The sequence below is a fragment of the Erpetoichthys calabaricus genome, chromosome 16 (genome assembly GCF_900747795.2).
Source record: "Erpetoichthys calabaricus chromosome 16, fErpCal1.3, whole genome shotgun sequence".
NCBI lineage: Eukaryota > Metazoa > Chordata > Cladistia > Polypteriformes > Polypteridae > Erpetoichthys > Erpetoichthys calabaricus.
Window position 1 is genome coordinate 63,976,697 of NC_041409.2, and position 9,902 is coordinate 63,986,598.

Consider the following 9,902-nt stretch of genomic DNA (forward strand, 5'->3'; position numbering starts at 1 on the left):
CCTTACACCATTTCTCCCTTGCTCATTTTCTCCAATATACAACAACTTACAGTCTCCTCACAATTCAATTGCCTTTTCCCCTTCCTTTCGCTTCCTACACATACAACTCTCATATCTTATTCCAATCCTTATCTAATTTATACAAAACACAGTGTAAAGGTACAATTCTTTGCTCATGACCCTGTAACCCTTCTTTTTTATATTTTTAACACTACTAGAAGTTTGTGTGTCATTTATGAAGTATCAAGAAATAAGTTTAGATTTGGCAGAATCTGTCAATGTGAAGGAGGTAGTCTTAGTGCAAGAAACCATCTCACATCCATTTTTTAGGTCAATCCATGTGGGAATTTCAGATGCAGAAATGGTGATGGAACTGGAGATGAAGTAAATACAACCACAAAATGAACTGGCAAATCAAAATAGTCTAGGCTGAGTGTTTGGTAGGTTGTTGTTTTTCTTGATATGCTGTTTTTTATTTCATGTGTTAAACTCACTAGTCAAAAATCAGTTCTAACTTGTTGTGTAGAGTATTAAAAACAGCAATTTTTGGTTAAATAAAAAGTAGCAAACAGCAAAATAGCCCAAGGTCATTCACACTCAATTTAGAAGAAAACATATATATTATACTGTATATGCAGAATTTATTTTTCATTGTTGGTTATAGTCTGATTGATCTAGACAAAGTCATTTTGAAAGTTTGTTTTAGTTAAAACAAGCCGAGACCTTTCCAGAATTAGTCTACGTTTATATGTAGTGGAACCACAATTTATCTTCATCTAGCTCTTGCATATGGATAAAGCACACATAAAAAGGACCTAGGTTCTAAAGAGGATGAAGCAAACAAGAAAAATAAACCCAGCTGTATATTTAACAGTAAAATCTTTCCCAGTTTTTTTTTTCAAATGCATGTTCTTTGGTAACACACTTGTCATTACTTTTACACATGTGAATCAACCCTCCTGGCCCTGGACGAAGGCAAAGGCAGCACTAGTTACATACTTTGTTGTAGTCCTGTCGAGCAATCTATTAAATAAATAAATAAATAAATAAATAAAACTAAAAACAATACACCATCCTCATTTGACTATCCCAAATTTTAAAAAATATAAAGCATTATGTTCTCTTCTTATTTCCAGAAATTTTTTTATGTCTTGTTGACCATTCCTTGCTTTATTTTTAAACATGACGGTGCTTAATTCAAGCCAATTCCACTTATTCTTACAATTTGTAGTGTGAAATACCATTATAGTATTTATGAAGTGGATTGTGTAAATATTTTAAAGCCTCATTGGAAATCTTGCATATTGAAATAAAAAAAAGATTGCATATCAAAGGAAAAATTACTTATAAGGATTTCCCTCATCAAAATTTCAGTTGATCCTCCTTTTGTTACTATGAAGAGCATATGTTTTTGTATTAGACATGTTAAGGTGCATATAATAAATAATGAAGTTTTTAAAAAACAAATGTCATTTATGTTATTATTAACATCAAGCAGCTATGGTGCATATAATTAAAAAATAATGTTTTAAAAAACAAATTTATTTATGTTATTATTAACATTAAGCAGTTAAAATAATCAGATATGACACTGATCTTAAATAATAAGCAATTATAATCAAAATGTATTCTCTTTAAATTCTGTTTATTTAAGTCTTCATCCATTTAAATTTCCAAAATGAGTGTAGATGTTAAATTTACTTTTACAGAATGTTACTAATATCTTTATATAGAAAATAATTTTGAGAGAGTGATTTGAGTGGTCACAGTCAGAGAATAAAAATGTGTGTGAATGACTAACAAATAAAACCAGTTCAATTGCTGTGCTGTATCCAGTATGGATTAAGAATTCCTCACCCTCAATTACGAAGAGCATAAAGAAACAATCAACACCAGTGCACTAGAAAAGACTTGAAGATCACCAAGTAAATCTTCATACTGTAACCATATGATAATTAGACATCCTACCTAAGAAAGCATCAATATAGCAGATGTCACTTGGATCTACAGCAGTCTCATTCTACTTACCTCTTGGTGTTATTTAAACAATCTGGATATCTTGAACACTACATCTTACTCTCTTGCCAACTGTAGTAGCTGACAAAAGCAAAGCACACACCATAATTATTTTAGACTTGCAAAAAGCCTTTAACTCAGTCCCCACACTGAAGACTAATCATGAAACTAGAAGCTGTTGGCATCAGAGCCAACCTACAAAACTGGATCTCCAGTTGGTTAACCAGCAGTGGACAAAGAGAACAAATAAGAGCAGAATGATCCATGTGAGGTGAGGTCATCAGTGGAGTCCTTCAGGGGTCTGTTCTTGGACTGTTACTTTTCCCGATTTATATTAATGACATTAATTCTGCTGTAGTTAGTAAACTTGTGAAATCTGCAGATGTCACTAAAATTATAGAAACAGCAGAACGTGAGGATGCACCTAAAACCTTTCAAAAAGACTTAGACAAGATTCAGGGCTGGGTGAACACTTGGAAAATGTAGTTTACAGTAATGTAGAAATATGCAAAGAGCTGCACATGGGCCAAAGGAATGTTAATTAAAAATACAAGATGGGAGATACTGTCCTACTGGAAGCAACCTCTGAAAAGGATTTAGAGGTTTATGTTGACACAACATCTTCATCATCTAATCAATGTGCAGAAGCTTTTAAAAGGCCAAAAAATGTTAGGTTATATTGTAAAAACTGTTGAATATAAGTCAAGGAACGTTTTGTGTGTACTAATGTGCTAGTTAGACCACATCTGGGATATTGTGTGGAGTTCTGGTCACAATGCTACAAGAAAGATATAGCAATACTTGAAGCTGTGCTGAGGAGATCAACCAACTACAGCTTGGGGAACGAAAATTGTTTAGTGTTAAGCAGATGAAACCACGTGAGGACTTAATCCAGGTTTTCAAAATTCTCAAAAGCATTGATAAAGTAGACCCAGTAGAATTCTTTCAACTAAATGTTGATTGGCATGCTCTAGAGACATCACTGGAAATTATGGGGAAGTGCACTTAGGACTGAAGACAAGAAGCACTTCTTTACACATAGAGTTGTGGAAATCTGGAAAAAACTACTAAGACATGTACTAGAAGCAGAAACCTTGACAAGCATTAAGAATTATGTGGATGAGATATTGGGACAGTTTAGCTATTATTTAAACAAACAAGCTTGATGGACTGAATGGTCTCTTCTTGTTCGTCATATTTCTTATGTCCATATGTATGTTCTTATGTTAATATGAATTATTTCAGTATAGGTAAAGGCAAATTTGCCATACCCTCTGTAATTCTCCTTTGCAAGGTCTAAATCTAAACTGTATTTTGCACTCTGTTCAAATATAAAGAAATGGGTTAATATTCCATTAGTAAAATACAAAATCTATTAAAAGATCATGTTTAAAAATTGTAGTCAGTCATATATCAATATATGTATTTTATTAAACCATAATACTGGCTCTGTAATTAAGCAATTTTAAGTAACAGCATGAAAAAGGTGATTTTAAAATAAGAACATTAATTCAGCTCGAGACAAACAAATCAGAATTTTACACAGCACAGAATTTAATATATATCTCAAAAGCAGTAAATGGGTTGAAATAAACAAGTCTAATTCTGCATACACAGAAAAACAATACAACATCTTAAAATATGTCAATGCAAGCTACTGTATATCTACAACTAAGTACTGATTATTATGATACATAATGTTCATACACATGGAGAAGTAACAGTCTTTCTTAACCCTGCAGCATGAGTACTATTCTTTCCACGTTAGAGAAGAGCTGTGTCTTGATCCCGCCATGTTTCAATTTCAAGACTATCATTACTAAAATAAAAAGAATTTAAAATTAAAAGCAGACTGCATCCATTTGGTTAATTACTTTAGAACAGTTCTCATTTTTCAACTCATGTTGTTTTGGAATTAATTAGCAAAATTAATTATCAGTTTAACACAGTACTGTTACATATTCACGAACTATTACTTAAGGGATATTAATATTATTTCCTTTTTGTTGTCATATATTCTTGATATCATACTACTAAAAAAACAAAAACTGAGAAAAACAGTAAATGGAAATAGTTGGAGAGAACATAATAAAATTTAACCCAAAGTCCATTCAACTTGTAATAATGCTAAGAGAAAGAAAAAAACATTTAATGCTCTGAAGTTTTGGCAAGTTAAAGATTCTTTGCTTTTTTTCCAATAGGTCCATATATATAGTCACACTAAATACCAGTTTGTGCCTATGTGTGTGAAAACAAGTTTGCAATTTAGACCCAACATGTTGCTGCCTTTTTACAAGATCCATTAACTGCAGTTTAGGAGACTGTTTTCCTGGTACAGACTGAACAGTACAATACCCAGTAGGTGATTTGTTCTACTTTAAAACTTTTCAGATCTGTCAGTACAGTGAGGTTATCATTAGATAACATTAAATATGAACGATGGCAAATTAGAATGACTGTACAACTTAGGACTGAGTAAGGCAATTTCAAATTATTTACAACTCATTAAGTTGCCTGCCCACTATTAAAAGAAATTAATATATATCAACTATAAATATTTCTGATTTTTTAAAAACTTTCGAAATACTGACAGCTATGCAGTGTTTCGGAAAAGAATACAAATTGGGTAAATCTAAGGGAGGTATGAACTTAATATTTGTTATTAATAATATGAATGATGGCTGATGTAAATAATTAACTCACCCATCTTTCCTTTTTTGAGCCAGGTTAATGCTATTAGGGTCGTAGAGTGATTAATTTAATAAGATATTAAATATATGTGAACATACAATATAGATACAAAAGAGAAGCATAAAATTTGAAAAAGCCAATTCCAAAAGTATTTATAATATCAGATCTACTTTCTCATACTGAAGGCTGTGTACTGAAGAAAACAAAAAGAGTAATATTGTTTGGCATAGTGCAGTGGTTAGCCATACTTTCTAAAAATTTAGAGTCCTAGGCTGAAAACCCCAGCTCTGCTACTGTTTGCAAGGAGTTAGCATGTTCTTCTCGTGCATTATTTTTTGTGCACTCTGATTTCCATCCACATCCAAAATGTCCATGCTGTGTTGACTGGTGGCTTTAAATTGGTTCAATGTGTGTGAATGTGTGACTTGCAATGAACTAATTCTCTGCTCAGGACTAGCTTGAACTAGATGCAGCAGGTATGGGCTCTAGTCCCCAGTGGAAGACATGGATTCTTATTTTTGAGTAAGTAAATATTAATGTTAGGCTGCATTGTATAAACTTCAGAATTTCCATTTGAAATGTTTCTACTACACACCATAATACAATGATAATCCCACATCAGAATATTGTGAGCAATTTCAGTCAACATGAAACAAAAAGATGGAGACCAGGAACAACCCTGAACAAAAGTTTACTATATTTTCTTTACTTCAAGGCTGAGAAGACATCATCTCGTCAATAGCACCATTATCAAAAGAAATTGCATCTGAAAGCTAGTCCTTCAAGCAATGTGTTCCAAGCTGATGACTTGAAGAAAGAATCACTAAAAGATCATTATTTTGCAAACTATGCCAGTCATTTAAAAGGTTTAGTTCTACCAACTTAATATGAAAACTTGTGCAAATCACTTAACCTGCCTGAGCACTGACTACATAAATGTATATCATATTTTTAAAAAATGACAGAAATTATTTCACTATTGGAGGTCACCCTGTAAAACAATTCTTTTCCAAAAAGAATAGATGAGATATACTTTATGTACCTGTTGTCTATCATTTAATGTATTTCTATTACATTACTAAATGAGCTTAGTAGACTGGATTATCTAATATGATTTATAAACATCATAAATTTTGAAAGTACACTATGGAGTAATATCCTATACCATTTGGCAGTCCTGATTTATATTTACAAACTTGCTTCCACTATACAGTATATTATATTTGTGTGTTTCTGTGTACTTGTAAAATATACAATGTTCAAAGGTGCTGCAGACACATATTTTGACATGCTGATGTATAATGATGTATTCTTCAGAACATACTGTATTTCTTCTACTTTAAAAAGAGGTTTAAAATTACTGTTAAAAACATTAAGGTTTAAAATGTGACTGAAACCTGAAGACCTAAATAGTATGTGTGGCGGGCTACTGTCTCTCTCTCTATTATATATATATATATATATATATATATATATATATATATATATATATATATATATATATATATATAAACAAGGATGTCCCCAAAAACTTATACACAAATTAATTGATTATAAATACAATGTTTATTAAGACAACACTGCAAATAGTGCCATTTATGTAAACATGCTGCAGGATTTTTTTGGGAAACCATATATATATATATAACTGTCAATATGCCACTTGATTAGATTCAAATACACATTAAACCATTAAGTACTGAAATATCCTTCAGTATTCACGTATTCACTGATTGTTAATTCTAAATTGATTATACAAAATTCCTAAGTGAGGTAAACTTGAGATTCTCATTGATCCACCCTGCATTCAGTCCGTTGTGCCTTAATTATATATTGGTTTGGATAGAAAAGAATGATTGCCAGAAGCCAACGTTTGGGGAAATATATCTCAATCGATGAATACACCAATTAGTAGTGCAACCATTTTATATTGTACATTTCATGAAATGCAAAATCAAAACGCTCTTTACGTGAATGCAACCAAACTATATTTATCACGGGCTCTGACATCAGTGAGGTTTATTGAGCCCTGAAGTCATTTTATCAGGTTACATCATTTATTGATGCTTGATATCACCTGTTCCGCTATTTCAATTTGGGGTCTTTGGGGCCTGTAGCATGTCCTGTTTGCTTCACTAGCAAAATAGAAACTAACCCTGAACGGGACGCCAGGCACAGTGACAAAGAACTATTTTGAATCTCCCATCAACATAACAGCATTCCGTCTGGCTGTGCTAGGAAGCTGCACATAGCAGGGATTTGACATTACAATTCAAACGGCGAGAGATGTATGTTCCTTTAACGATTTTTAAATTACTCAATTGCAGTTTATAAATAGCATAAAACTTAATATTTTAAATGATTTATTCAAGTACTGTCTCAACATCAGTACTAGCCTTGGGGCATCGTTCATTATATGTGAAATGATTGTTATTGTTTTCGTACCACAGGACTAGACAAACATTCTCCTTTCACACCTCTCAATATTCTCCGATATTTTTTCTTATTGCAGTAATTCATTGCTGATGGATCTTCACCAACACTATGTACTACTAACCTGTCGGATTTGACCTTTTTTGAAAATGCAATATGAAAGGCACTATATACAATACGACCTCTTAACTACTGAGATGTCAAAGAATTACACTAGCAAAATAGTCAATATTTGCACCAAAATATGGTTTCCCAAATCGCTCCAAAACTGACCCTCTACTTGTGGAAGATGAATCGCTTTCCAGCAAGATTCGTCTGCAAACTTGCAGCACATTCACAAGCGATGCGTGTACAACCCTCATCGGCATGCACAAAAAATGCCAACACCTGCACTCAAAGGGTACACTGACAAAATGGGCAAACATGTATCAGCGTGCAATAAACACGCGTAAACAATGCTAGACACAGACACTGACGCCTTTAAACATTTAGACTGGAGAAGAATAGCAACACTAGTGCACAAGCGCTTTGTCGGAAGCCAAACGCACGCACGCATACTCCGACACAAATAGAAACGCTGACCCCCATGTCTATCCACATAGATACAAAGTGATACACGTATTCATTTAGGTTGTGTTACCCGCCAATGGCACATCATGAAACCCACCCAGAAGTTACGTTGAACTTGTTCACCTGCTAAGCGCCGGGCAACATGGACTTCGTGTAGAAGAGAGCAGCCAAGCCGCGGGCGTCGACAACCAGGTAAGCCCACTCGTGCCAGAAGTCACCCCCACAGAGGCTCTACTCGTGCCCACTTCGGGTCAGGCTGACTTGCGGAGCCCCTCGCATCCCCGGGCTCAAGAACCGAGAATGACATCCGAGTGACATTGCGCAGCGAGCGGCTTCTTCACCGAATGAACTTCTGCCTCCACCTGTTCCTTTACCGCTCCTCGCGCGAAACGCGCCGCTGACACTGCCTAGCTCGAGGACAGGTGGGCGCGCCAGATGCGCGTGTTGGTTCTCCCGTGTGTTTATAAGGTGCTCCCCTTTACGTCACGCGCCGGTTCCGCTCGCGTCCCCGCGCGCTGCAGCCTCTGCCCGCGAGCGGATATTTTTAGCTTCGTTTTATTTAGGAGAGCGGCCACTGAGAAGCCACAGCTACCGAGGGAATGCTGAGTGGGTAACTGTCGTTCCGCTGTGTGAGGACACTAATGACAGAGAGCTGAGCTTTATGATACCGTGGAGCCAAATAAGGGGCGTGGCTTCACTTTAAGACAGGGGTTCGATTAGGGCCACGCTGCTTGATTGTATTTGGATGCTTCTCCTTTGTGGCACTGGGGCTCCGCTAAGGGTAAAGTGCTTCTTCGTGAGGCTGGAAACTGAGGAATGAAGTGAAGCGGCTTTGCGCTACTTGTCTATGACAATAGGGAAGAAGGTGGCGCTGATACTCTGTGTCTGGAGGAAGAGGGGGAAGAAGCGGCTGCCCTGGGTTCGGTTAATTCATCATGGGCACTAAGGTCGAGGAAAGCGCTGGTCCACTGTTCTTTAGTTAGTCGGACTGAATTACTGGCAGTAGTGCTTTTCTGTGACACTGGGTTTCATTGAGGGGTACCCTTCTTATTTTGACTGCTTTGAGGAGGGGTAGGGATTGGCTATGTAAGAATGCTGCTTAGCTGAAAAGCTGGAAGGATAGTACTAGGGATAGTGTGAGTCTGAGCTTCAGCTGGGGGCTACAGAGGGAGAAGGAGAGGCGATGCCCGGGAGGGGGCTCAGCTGAAGGGACACTTCAATCAATTGTTGGACTGACAACCCTCTTTCAAGATGGGCTTACTTTTGTCGGTTTCTGCTTTGTTGTGATACAGAGATGGAGTAGCTTAGTGGCAGGGATAAAGGAAAGTGAAGAGATGATAGCACTCCTGTTATAAACTAGGGTTCAGTTTGGTGCATGCTGCATCTTCATGAGACTAGAGTACAAAGAGGGATGCTTCACTGTGGTACTGGATTTCACTTTGGTTTCTTTGATTGTGACACTGGGATCTGGAGAGGACTCTTCTGTAATGCTTGAGCTCAAGGACTATGAATGAGTGAAACTTCATTCTGATACTGGTTTAACCTGGGTGTACTATTCTTCTGAAGGCATTTTAAGGAACATGCTATAATTTTCATTGTAGTGAATGTAATCCTTTGCCATTCTGTTCTTTAAAATAATGTATCACTGTACTAGTGCGCTCCACTGTGACTTAAGAGTGGACACCGCTCCTCCATGAGAGTTTGCCTTAGGAAATGTTGCCATGCCTTGACTCTTGGGTTTAAATTAAAAGAAGTTCCTAGTCTACTCTGTTGAAAGTCTGAAGAACATTAGACAATATTAGCATGTGATGCACCATGTTTTGAATCTGGGCTGAATGGTGCTGCAATGATTACTGCCATTGCCTTACAGCTCCTGGAGGCTAGGATAGAATCCTTCCTAGGACAATCTTTATATGGGATTTTTATATTTTCCCTATGTTTGGAACTTAATTGTCAATTTAAAACATTCTAGGCTAGAGCAGGAACATCTCCCTATGCAGTGTCAGTTCCTGAATTGTACCTGAAGTTGTCTGGAAAGGCACTGACTTACCAAAATCCTAAATTTGGTTTTATGTCCACATTACCATATGATATAATGTTTTTGTGCTATGAATGTAAACCTGCCTTGATTGCAGTTTTCAAGCATATCGGTATGCATTATTATGGTGATCTTACAGTAGTTAATGCATCTG

At 36.1% G+C, this 9,902-nt stretch overlaps 1 protein-coding gene across 2 annotated transcripts in view; it reads right to left on the reverse strand.

Annotated features, from left to right (window-relative positions):
- syndig1l (synapse differentiation inducing 1-like) overlaps positions 1 to 8,529 on the reverse strand; it is a 145,325-nt gene extending 136,796 nt beyond the window's left edge. Inside the window, exon 1 of one of the 2 annotated variants that reach the window (XM_028792952.2) lies at positions 7,808 to 8,529. The gene's annotated coding sequence lies outside the window, so the exon portion shown is untranslated. The remainder of the gene's footprint in view (positions 1 to 7,807) is intronic. The other variant, XM_028792951.2, reaches the window with a different exon arrangement.
- Positions 8,530 to 9,902: the final 1,373 nt, after the last annotated feature.